General features: G+C 34.3%; 1 pseudogene; it reads right to left on the bottom strand.

Annotated features, from left to right (window-relative positions):
* Nucleotides 1-3,568: 3,568 nt before the first annotated feature.
* LOC149155431 (naringenin,2-oxoglutarate 3-dioxygenase-like) lies at nt 3,569-6,017 on the bottom strand (annotated as a pseudogene).
* Between the last annotated feature and the right edge of the window lie 6,763 nt (nt 6,018-12,780).

Raw genomic sequence — 12,780 nt, forward strand, 5'->3', positions numbered from 1 at the left:
ACGAGTTATCTGATATACATATAGAAGGTTGCAGGATAAGGTAGGAACACATAATACATCATTAAATTGACGATTGTCTAGATGAATAGTTCCAATCCCTACAACACTAAGAGATCTATCATCACCAACATAAATATTTTTGGTGTTACGATCATTTAAAGAAGAAAACATGGCTTTGTTTTTTTCCATTTTATAATAAGCTCCGGAATCAATGAGCCATTCATGAGAATGAGAAGAAGAAGATAAATTTAGTGCATAAATAAACCGAGATGCTTGACAACCACATGCAAAAAGTGTTATTCCTGAAGATGAAGTTGAAGTTGAAGAGTGCTCCAAATGGATGTTATGCTTCTTCATGGCTACTTCCAAGGATTCCATATTCTTAAAGCATTTGGATTGTAAGTTTCCATCACAATTACAAAAGTTACATTGTCTATCAGTCTTCTACCCTTTGTTTTTATTTTCCTGATCATTTTGTTGAATTTATTTTTCATTTTGAGACTGAAATTGCTTAGGACCCTTGTTTGGTTTAGGACCATTATTTTTACAATGTTGCTTCTTAGGATTCTTTGAATTTGGTTGCTGCTGGGATGCTAAGGCTTTCTTGGAAGAATTTCCAGTATTAGGAAGACCAAGATGTAAGAGTTTTTCTTGTTCTCTTATTAAAGAATCACAAAAGTCATCAAAAGAGGGGAACTTGTAGTCCTGTCCTTGAGAAATAAAGGCTTCTCTAGTAGAATGAAAGGTGGAAACAACCATAGAGTAGGTTGGTCCTAACTTAGTAAGGATGGAACAGATAAGGCTACCTTCCTCTTTCTTAACCTTAACACCTTCCAAGAGAAGTCTGAGCGTCTTGAAATCGGACAAAAAATCTTCAATGGAATAAAAATTATTGGGGTCCAATGTAAGCAACTCATTTTCAAGTTGATGGACTCTAATTTCATTTTTAATTCCAAAAATTTTATTGAGTTGTTTCATTACTTCATCTGGGTATCAATTTATGCCATATGGAATCTAAGGTGTGGAGAAATAGACATCCTTATCAACCACATGCTTGATCTTGTTTATTTTCCCATTTGGCTTGCTTATCTTCATATTTAGGTTTAGAGCATTGGCCTGAGGATATTCTATAAAGACCTTTACTTCCAAGTAAATCCAGAATGTAGGATAGCCAATGGAAGTAGTTGGTGCTATCAAGAATAACTTGTCATGGACTTTCAATTATGAAAGAAACTGAAGTTGTAGATGTTGAGACTAAGTGTTCGAATGGAAATATCTTGAAAAATTAGGCCGATTAAAAAAAACGGCTCTGAAAATGGCTTCTGAATGAAGAAGTTATGAATTTTTGAAGAAAAGTTGTTGAAGATGCCGACGAACTACGTGAATGTTGGGAAGTGAATTATAATGCTATTTAAAAAAAAAAAATCCCTTTCCAAACTTAATCTAATCAGCTAACTTTAAAAATACATTTCTTTATGTGACCCACTTTTATAAATAAGTGAAAGTCACTTTTACAATGGTACCTTATGAACTATCCATGAAATAAACAAAGACATTAATAACTATAACTACAAATAAAGATTGTATACCTCCAGATCATAAAAATGACGTAGCTAGGGCTACCACAAACCTTTTTGTGTGAAACCAAAGGGGTTCCCAACTTTAAAAGATGCTCTTAACACAATTGAGTAGTCCTCTCGGCTCGTAAGTGGTCAGAAACAATAGATCTAGGAAACGACAGTCAGACACATTTGTACCGTCTTCCCATTTGGATCAGCAACAGATGCAGTTGTCGAATAGCTTTGTTACCATGTATGAATTTACAGGGTAAGTTCCTTAGATAGAACACCAAAGGACACCGCTCACAAACATATCATAGATTAGTACACCAGTATTCTTGACATGGTTAAAACCCTCAAAGAGGGAAACAGTGTATGGCTTGAGCCAACACGACCACTTCAGGAAATTTACTAATGTAAAAGAAATAATATTTACATTAGCTTCTCTCATGAATGATCACCTAACTATAGAGTTGACAAAGTTATACTTAATTATTTCCTATGTGTCAAAATATCCTAACCGAAGGCTAGCATCATTTCAATTGAATTAGTTGAAAGTTTGAGTTGAAGCCTAGAGTGGAGCATCATGCGTGCATGTTTGACCTCCTCAACCACTCGAGACACTTGAATGGGGAATATGTGATATTGTAAAAAATCTATGCTACTTCTATGGGATGATGTAGTCAACGTGAGAAATATAACGTTAGATAAGGGAGTTAGAAAAAAGGAACCAACATCTCATTTTCATAGATAGTTCTAGTTGTTGCTAACTTAGGATGTTTTGAAATATATCATGGAAACTCTTCGATGATGTTCTCAAGTTTTAATGAAAATACATCCTCTTCATCTAAATGTTGCCTCTCTGAAACCATGGAGATGAGAGACATGGAGGAGTTACAACTGTGCATACTTCCTCAACAACCCTCTAGTTGGTTGGAATTAGATAATCATGATAAGCTCTAAGTGTTAGAAAAGTCTTGGTTGAAGCCTTATGTTGTAAAAGACGAATCCATCAGGTAAGTCCTGGGCCAATTTTGGGACTTCGATGAGGCATTTTGGCGAATTTTGAAATTAACTCAATTTGGTAATAGAAAATTAGTGGAGAAAAAAAAGGCATTTTCATGGAAACATGCCAGCCTAACGGAGGCAAAAATATGGATTACTGGTTTGAAAACAAGAATTTCATTGTCAAGAAAATTGAATGGAGGGGCTACCAAGGGAACATGACAAGTTGTTGCCTCAGGCTTGCATATTTTTGTGGGCTTGTTTGTATGTAATCAAGGTGGTTTTGTGGTTAGAAAACCCTAAAGGAGTGTGTGATTTGGTACTGCAACACATTTTGGGAGGAACTATACTTGTTTTTGGTGGGATTCTTTCTTATTCAATTGAGGACTATGTGATGTCAAGACTCAGCTGAGAAGGCGATGAATTCCATGAATGTTATAGGGGTTTGACAAGAGGATGCAAGGTCTAGGAGACAGTGGAAGTGCATATATGCTTTTAATTGATACTTCAAATGTGACCAAGCTTAAAAATCAAGATGGTTCTGGTGTGGAAGGACAAAAATAAAAAATAAAAACAAAAGAAAAAAATGAAAAATGGAGACCTTGTGCACCTCTAGAAAGTTTTTCTATGCTACCTCACATATATTGTAGCTATTCCAAAACTCTCATATATGCTTGAACATGGGAGGAACATGATTACAACATTTTTTTCTTTCCCTTTATTCTCTTCATCTATGAATTTCATGACACGAAAAATCATAATTTTCTTCTTTTATTTGAGAATTATATGGAAGGCTTCATGTAACTATTTCACAACGTGCCATAATTTATTTTGAAGAGAGAGCTATTTAACAAGCCTTGATTAATAAGTCCTACCGAATCCTGTTACAACTAATACTTGAATATATAATTCTAGAAATTCTTCTCCTTCCTGATTGTAATTCATCATATCTTTTCTGAGGACAAAAACTGATGAGTTATTCTGTAAGAAAGGTATTTGAGATGCTAGTTAGAGTATCTAGAAAGCTTTAGGTATTGGAAAGGTGCTTCTACAATTGAAGCAAGTTCGAAAGGGATGCTTGATATACTTGAAGACTTCTTGAACTTCTTAGAATTTATATTTTGTCGAATGAATGGGAGCACTTCAACATTAGAAAAGCAGCATTGAATAAAGAACTTCAGTGGCCTAGATAACAAATTTTTTATTTTTCTTATTTCAACTCAGGCCGGGGGGGCGTTGGAATCAATTTTCCAAGTGTAGATACAATTATTATATATGATCTACATTTTAGTCCTTTTAGTTATTTATGAGCTCAATCATGATCTCACAAGAAATGCCAAGTCAAACCGGTGATTGTATATCAGTTGATAAGAAAGTGTTATGTTGAGAAGAGAATATTGCAGTAGTTAGGAACAAAGATGTATTTAGAGAATATGGTGACGAGTCTTTGTAAAAATGAAAGTTTAACAATTATAAAAAATAACAAAGAACCTTTGTGTTTGTGAAGACTGCTACAATACCACCAAGTTCATCTCCAGAATTTTCATCTGACAAATTATTGTGTGGGATTATGTTCTTGTGCAATTACTAGTAATGGCAGACCATGTAGAAATATTGTTTATGATGTGAGTAGAGTTCATTGTGAAAAGATCAATGGTTCAAGATTTTTGGTAATACAAGACCCCAACTAGGTTTCATTAGTTTACTCTATTAACCAAACCAATTTTCATCATTGTATGAAGTACATATGACATTATAATAGCTCACTACGTGTGTTTTTACTAGCTATAGTTCAATGAAGTAGGTGGTGGGCCCTCTAAGAATTGAGGAGTACTTGGGAATAGACACTCATTTACAATAAAAAATTTCCAAGAATCTATTTCCAAAAATAGGAAATAATGGTCTTGGAGGTGCATTGGCTAGAATGTTTGTACGTATTGCTACATCATTTATTTATACTCCTATTGAGTGTGTTAAGAAAAAGATGCAAATTGGTTTACAATATTGCAACAATTGGTATGTCTATTGGAAGTGGAGTTTCCATTACCATGGATAGATCTCCAACAACAAGAAAGTAATGCCAATATAACATATACCACATGGGTAGACTAGACTATACAAGAAATGAGAAAAAATTCAATGCCAAGTTACAAAAATTGTTAAGTCTATGTTTTGTCTTTTGTTAAACCTTTATTCTGCACTTACGATGTCCATTTCAGAGAGATCAACAAGATTGAGACCATGGGGAATGGAGATAGGTTCAACAAAATTCATCACATCTGGTTTTTTTTCATTCTTTTCTGTATGAAGATGTTCCCAGCATAAACACACCATAATTCTTTGATAAGAATCCTTCTTAAGGAAAAGAAAATTCCACATAATAACTCATTGCATAAGAATACACTACAATAAAACTTGATATTTTTCAGGAATACTTCTGAGCAAAAGTGACTGGCTCTTCCATGATGCACTTGTCACCTTCCACCTCCTTCTCAACTCCATCCAATAGGTGCACGATTTCCTCCTGCGTTGGATTCTGAAACTTCGCAAGCGACAACCTGCTGCTGTTCAAATTCACCATGGCTTGATGGTTAGTGGTCTTTAACTTGTCATTTCTAAGATACTACAATGTCATTACATCGTAATGATTCGAAAACACTACAATAATATTATTAATAAAAGTTTGAGTTATGTCGATGGTATATTTGAGTATTTAAATGAATTAACTTTAAAACATATATAACTGTTTTGTAATTGTTTGATACATTAAATTGGAAATCAAAATAAAAATACCCAAATAAAAAAGTTGAAATTACTCAGGTGATTTGATACACTTACATGTATATGATCTCCCAAATTGATGGCAAAAGCTCCTTGAATGGGCTCCATGGTGATCCCATATTTTTTGTTGTCCTTGGTTTCTTATAAGCCTCCAACTTGGTCTTGGAGGAGAAGAGTGATGGTGAATGGATTGGTGTGCCTTTTAGTCCCAACGTCATATCTGGTTGTGGGCATTTGGGATAGAAGTCTATCCCCACTTTTTGGTCCATCTCCATGTAAGCCTTGGTCACTGCTTCAATTTCCATTCCCAATGCCTCGAATATTATATCCAACAAATTTCATGCCAAACCCATCAGGGATTCGCTGCATTTCTCCACAACCTCCCTGCAAATACATAATTTAGTGTTAAATTCATACGCAACAGAGCTGAAATAAGTTTATATGGCCATTTAGGGGACATACAGGGTACCTCCAGCCATTAGGCTTAACAAGCCACCTGCTGTAATCATGATGGTGAAAGGAATAAGAGAGGTAAATGCAGATTTCTCTCTAGTCATGAACGCTTTCGCCCTGGAGATGGATTCTCACCACAAATCATCCACGCTTCCCACCTCTCATGTTGTATTTGAGCTTATCCTCTAGTGGAAGGGTGAAAAACTCCGTAGAGATTCATTGAAGAGTCAACACATTTCACACATTTTTCTCTTTTACATGTTTACTTTATCCTGGAGCATGCCTATTGGGTTTGACCCTAGTCATTTTGGTGAAGTGCTTCAACTCACAGTTAGAATGCAACATCAGTCATGTTTATATATATGATAGTTCATGTCTTAATTGGTGCAACCATAATCGCCCACACCATATGCTTCATATTCCTCCATGGAATCCTAAACATAAATCCTTTTGAGTGACTCATTCCACTTGTATAGAAGTATTTTGAAGTTACGAAGAGAGAGGATGGGCCATTGCCTAGTGGTGTGGGGAATATTGTGTAGATTCCTTTTGTGGAGCGATGAAATCACCAAGATCCATTTTCTTGACTTCAACAAAATGTATCAGATTAGACCTGCCACAACATGGTCATGCCCTTCCTCCTCCTACCATGGAGAAACCCAACCAAATGTACCATAATAGACCTACCACAGCATGGCCGTGCCCTTCCTCCCCTCACCTTGGACAAACCCAATGAAATGTACCAGATCAAACTTGCCACAACATGGCCACACCCTTTCTCCTCCTTCCCTCAACAAGCCTTGCAATGCAAGGGAAATGAAAAATTTGGATATTTGAATAAAATTCATATTTTGATATAAAATGTGTGTGTTTTTCAAGGTTGCTTTAAAGATTGGTCATAAAAGCATGTAGCATAGAGAAAAGCCTAACGAATTTGAAAAAATATAAATTTGTAGAAGAACTAAATATGTAGAAGGTTGAGTATGTTGATCCATGGGAGGTTAATTACATTAGGTTAAGGAGTTATGTCATATATTATTTGCAGTTGTGTATTTTTCTAAAAAAAGAGTATTTTGTATGTTATTTGTGTTTTGAGTGGCTTATAGTTGGTAGATTCTATATTATAATTTTGAGTCTTTTGAATACATTCTAGTTTCTTGTATGTGCAAGGTGTGTAAGTTACTTAAATAGATTCAATACCAAGGAGAAGTTCTAAGAGGGATTGCATTTGTTATCAGCTTTTGGTGTTCACTCTACATTAGAGCTATGTAATACCATGCATGCTATTAGTATAATGGATTATTATTCTACTTGTGTGTTTGTATTCGTACTATGTTTGGGTAATCTATGCTTGTCTTTTATTCATCTGAATGATGTTAGTTATAGTGGTTTAAATGGTTGCTAATAATATCATAACGAATGTGATCCCCACTAAAATGTTTAACATGTTGCACTTTATTGATTGGAATTATTGTGTGTCTCAAGTGAGACCTTATTCCTATAAGATGGGATATGTTAGGAAATTAGACAACAATAGGCCATATTTAAAAACATTTCATTCACATTGAGTCTATCATAGAGCCAACATACAATAATGGGAAATAATTGTCTAAAATCTTTGAAATATAGTAGATGAGTTAAATTAGGGTTTAATGACTGAGGGGGTAGGGTTTAACTTACAAAATGCCTTCAAGTGACTTGAATTCTTTTAACCCTCACCCTAAATTTTCCCTAAGCTTATTTAGGGATGCTAAATATTCTTGGAAATGGGTTGGGAAAGGTAGAAGGTGGCATTAGGAAGAGGTGCTTGAGGAAAAAAAGTTATTTTATTGGCTTGGGAAAAATGGAAAAGAAATGTTACTTTTAGGAAATTTTTTGGCTATGTTAATGTACAATTTCTACCTCATGAGAGATGAATTTGTGAGTAAGTCATGATGGTAATTTAAGTAGTTAAATACTACTAAATTAATTCCTAAGTGGATAGAGGAGGATATGGTGTACTTAGACATAGTGGGGTACTAATCTCTCAATACTAAGCTTGACATTTTATTTTGGGATGGAGGTGGTGTTGCAAGCCAAAGACCTTACAATTACAGAAGGACTAGACCAATTTTGATATTAGAAAAGTTAATGACATTGTTGGGTAGAGTATATTTCTTGAGTGCATCTTCAAGGAGTTTAAAACATATGTTCTAATTGAGATAAATCCTTGCTTGGATGGCAATGCATATTTGAAGGTGTCCATGATAGGAATGAAAATAAAACCTTTTGTGTGATTCCCCCCCACAATATATCATTCATACAACAAAAATTTTAATCTACCCTAGTGTTACATTGATCATTGCATTAGGAGATGGTGGTGGAAACTAGAGCCATCCTAACAATAGTTGGAAAAGGAATACACTACCAATTTTCCTCTATGGTGCAAAGGGATGTTTAAAAGTATGGTTCTAGGATTTTGTGTGGATTTGATTAGAAAAATTGTGTGACAAGAAAGTATCTAGAACATGATGATAGTTTCTAACAATATCAACTATCTTTTACTAGAAAATACCCATAACCATTTGGCCTTCATTATTGTAATCATACCAATTATTATTTTTTCTTCTTAGATTATTAGAAAAAAACATCAATTTCCTCATACAGAAGACCTCAAAATAGCAATTGAAAGAGCCAAAGAATTATCTTACAATTTTTGTTGTATCTAGAGAAACTTATTCAACAAGGGGCCCACTAGGACCTCAATGTTCAATTCTATTGCATCCCAAACATAGAAAACAGAGGAAGGAAATGACCACTTGTTATGTAAATATGAAATTTACTTAAAATAATGTTTGAAAAGGAAATGAATTTCATCCATTGTAAAAAACGTCATTTCCAACACATAATACTTTTAATTTAGTAGCCTTTCATGATCAATGTCAAACCAATGAATGGTTTCAATTCAATATGTCGACAAGTGTAGAGACCATTTCATGAATAGATTTTAGATTTTTCATGGAGATTTTTTAAAGCTCTATCAATTTCCTTTTCTAGAATTTCCTATTAGTGCTTATGTCAACTCCATCAAGTTCAAAATAGGAATGTCAAGAGGTTATTATGTGGTTGCAACAGGGAGCTAGACAGAGAATTTTCGACAAAGGGAGACTTTGGGTTGGCCACAACAATGTTTTTCCAATGACTTGGTTGGTTTCCTAAGTCATGGAAAGAATAAAAATAGGATTTTCTAAAGAGAAATTTTTAGATGCTTGAAGTGTACACCTAGTAAAATCAACTATATAGAAACAAACCATAAAAGAAGGAAAAATAAAGATGCTTTTACCTATATGTTACATTGTGAGTGTGTGCTTCATGTGAGATTTTACCATGGAATCACCTTCTCCTCTTCACCTTCAACTTTGCGGCCTCCATTTTCATGAGGTTTACTAAATGAAGTTCCATTTTTTAGCTGATGATGTAAACTTTTACTTCTTTCATATAATCTTATACCCAATATCTCATTAGAAACACTAGGTGTTGGTAGCCTATTATTTCCGATATCCCTACATGAGATGCCTCATGTTATCCTTTCTAGATTTTCCAAATAGTTAATAGTTGCATGAATATGTCTATCTTGACTATTGATAGTACTTTATCATACAAGAGCAGTTAATATTCTTCCACTCACAACACTTGGCATTGAATTGCCCATCGATTCTGATAAATCATTTATTTTATGGATAGAAGTTGATTCCTGCTAATGTCTTCCATATTTTTTGGAATTAGTCGGACCTATATTATCTTATCTTGATGCTAGAGCACGTTCCATCATTTCCCACACCTGAAAAAAATCATATTTAACTATATCATTTTCCATCTCTAAAACAAGGGCTAAATTACTTCTCCGAGATGATTCATGAAATAGAAGTGACCTGTTATTGGGTGTGGGGTTTATAATTGCATCAGTCCCATATTTGAAACCAAATATGTTAAGGGAAGATCTAGGTGAAAACTGCTAAAAGCCTCTTTCTGGTGCAGACTAATTGTCATGTAAAGCCTATACACACTGCTAAAGTATGTGCTGACCTGAGAGAGATCTTGCACATACACTGGATTTGGGATGTAGACCTACATACTTCATTCTACCTAAGTGAATGTATTGCTACATCTAGCATTCCAGGAGATGGATTTGGAGAGCTTCATTGCAAAATCCTTCTGCGAATTGTTCATACATTAGTTGGCCTTTTCTCTGCGAGAGGCATAGAAGAAGGTGGTGATAAATTAAGATCTAAGTTTATTCTTTCTAGAACCATCTCAACCGGAGCATCTTCCCAAAATCCTTTGATACCTAAGCCTTCATCCCAATTGTCAAAATCAAGCACAAATCCTCAACTTATTCATCATGTGTGCTGGACTGTCCAGGTATACATGTTTGATAACCTTGACAATACCAATTTCCTTCAAGGATATCCCTTCCAAGACCAACAGAATATGTACTAGGATATGTTGAATCACAATAATCACACAATAATAAAATATCATCATTAGCAACCTCATTACCATCTAAGAAAACTATATTTTCATAGGGATCAAGAAATCCCATCACTTATTCTTCTGAAGGTTGATATACCTGCCAACCAGAACCAAATCATATAATAAAATGTTTCTTCAAATACAGAACCAAATGCTTAAACTTCAACACTACCTATGCAAATAAATAATTGTGCTTTGCAAGAATATAGTAAGATAAATCCAAGGAGTATCTTTAAGAAATCCAACAAGGTGCTGTAGTTAGTGATATCACCAAATTGTAAATGACCAACAAACAGAAGGATTAATAGAAGAAAAGGATGAAATAAAATGAAATCGACCCAGAGGCACTCAAATATAAATGTATTTTAACATGAACCTATAAATTAAAAGAACCCTGATAAATAAAGGTTACTGCTACAAATAGAACATAAACTACTACAAACAATTATTTTGAAAATTACTAAATTCCAACATTCAAAGAAGGGCATAAACATGTTGTCAAATGGAAAGTTGAAAGCAGTTAAAAACATTAGGTGCATGTTGCAAATCCAATTCCTATCAATAAGATTTCATTCATATTCTATCTAATTTAGTCCTGATGATGGACCCCCTTTGGGGTTTGAAACATCGACAGAATGAGCACCAAACTGTGGATAATCCGGATCATGCCACTGCAAAAAACTACCAAAGAATCTTAAAATCTAACATATCAGGCCAAATACTGTTGGAATCTCAAGCTTGGGTCCACTTCTCCATTAAATTGACATCAACTGCCTAGCCGGGGTAGTTGAACCCACCACTGTAGAAGTGGAAAGGATTTCAGGACTTGCAGGAGAGAGGTTGGATTCCTTTTGATTATGGGTGTTCAGTACCCCAACATATGCATTATCTTTGCTACTGAGGACATGAAGAAGGATTTGGTGCACCTGCTCTGCTAGGATCCTCTGCAACCAAACATGATATCGACGTAGTATAGTGAAGACAGAGCGAAGATTTTCATATTTTCAGTTGTTGGGAGTTGATAAAAAAGATTGTAGTTTCCTAAAATGGGGTAGATCAAAACTATAAAAGCATAAACAAAGGGTTTGAAAGTAGGTGATAGGAGGGAAAAAAATGTCTACCACCATGAATTGGACCAAAGATGTGAAGGTTTCAAAAAAGTGAGATAGTTAATTAAAAAGTTAAGATAAAGGGATGTTTTTCCTTTTTAATGGGATATAAACTTTTTTTTCCTCCTAATGTGATTTAATGTCAAAATAGTTCAAAATAGTTGTTATAACGTTTATTTGTCTAATCTTTTAACCTATTAAAACTAGCAATTACATCAAAAGGTGCAAATGAAAGTTGATAAGAGTAGAGGGAGGAGATATTATAGGTGAAAATAATGTATATATCACCTCTACTCTTGGCCTTTTCACTGTTAGCACCTACACTTGTGTTTTCTTCTACTACATTTTGTCCACACATGTCTCCTTCATGGCAGAGAGACCTACATACTATTTTTCATGCATGACATTTTTCTCTTTTCCCATCTAGATAAAACAATAAAAAACCTATGGGTGGTTAAATTTTTAATCTCTATTCTATAGAGGGTAGTTGGTACACCATCTCTAAAAGTGACATCAATATGTTAAAGTGAACCCGCTTGATAAACATATGGATCCATATGGATTGTGGGCCTACCCTAATTGTTTCCCACTTATTTCTCCCAGCATGGCTTGTTTGAGTATTAACGAGGAAAATTGTATGGATCATCATGTACCTAACCATAGAGTTCTCTTTTCATGGGTTTGCATAGGTACTATGGATGAATAACCTATGGATGCATGTGATAAAATGCGATTAATGTAAGATTAATTTCTCTTTTTACTTTATATATATTTAAAGAAAGTAATTAATATTTGAAATTTTTATCTAAATAATAAAAGAGTGAACATATTTTATACACTAAAATTGTGTTTGTTTAGTTTATTTGACAATGTAATAGTACATATTTAGATAGGTGTGTTATCTTTGTAGAATAAAAACTTGCTGGGGAAATTTCAATTATGCACTAACTAAAAAACAATTGCTTACCAAAAATTCTCATCAAGCCATGATCCAACAACCTCTTAAAAACACATAAGAAGAATACACATGTTGAGACCAACTCTACATCAAAATCATCAATACATTAATAAATCACAACCCTTTCATGTATGATCATAAGCATCACATAATATGTTATATAATAGGTAGGAGTTAATAATCCCAACTTTCACCCTTAGTGAGTTGGACATGTATTTATCTTTGTTAGATAAGTCTTCATCATCATCTTCCATTGGTTCAATGCATCATAGTCACTCATGATCAATAAAGTATATATGATATAACTCGACATTTTTGTCTCATTCCTTGATCATGTAGACATTATCAAATTATTAGCATCCACATAAGGAAGTGGATATCCCCAAAAATACATGGATGCCTA

This window comes from Pinus tabuliformis, chromosome 9 (genome assembly GCF_031772625.1).
Source record: "Pinus tabuliformis cultivar Carrire ecotype Pingquan chromosome 9, CPIR1, whole genome shotgun sequence".
NCBI lineage: Eukaryota > Viridiplantae > Streptophyta > Pinopsida > Pinales > Pinaceae > Pinus > Pinus tabuliformis.